This window comes from Polypterus senegalus, chromosome 17 (assembly GCF_016835505.1).
Source record: "Polypterus senegalus isolate Bchr_013 chromosome 17, ASM1683550v1, whole genome shotgun sequence".
In the NCBI taxonomy this organism is placed as follows: domain Eukaryota; kingdom Metazoa; phylum Chordata; class Cladistia; order Polypteriformes; family Polypteridae; genus Polypterus; species Polypterus senegalus.
The window spans coordinates 58316875-58317135 of NC_053170.1; positions in this window are offsets into that span (position 1 = coordinate 58316875).

Consider the following 261-nt stretch of genomic DNA (forward strand, 5'->3'; position numbering starts at 1 on the left):
TATCCATCTTTTCATTATTTTACCATGATTCTCAAATGTCTGATTTCTTCTACAGAAGAGTTATGATCAGATCATTTTACTTTTTATTTCTTATTTAATCAGAATATGCACAGTTTGGTTTTCGCAAGAAATGTATTGGTGTGTTTTCTTCCACCTACCTTATTGTAGTTACTCTACATGGGAGGAAGCCTTGCCGCCATTATTTTTCATTGCTTTTTTTGATTAGCATTGCTGAAAAATGTCAGATTGTCATTTTCCAAT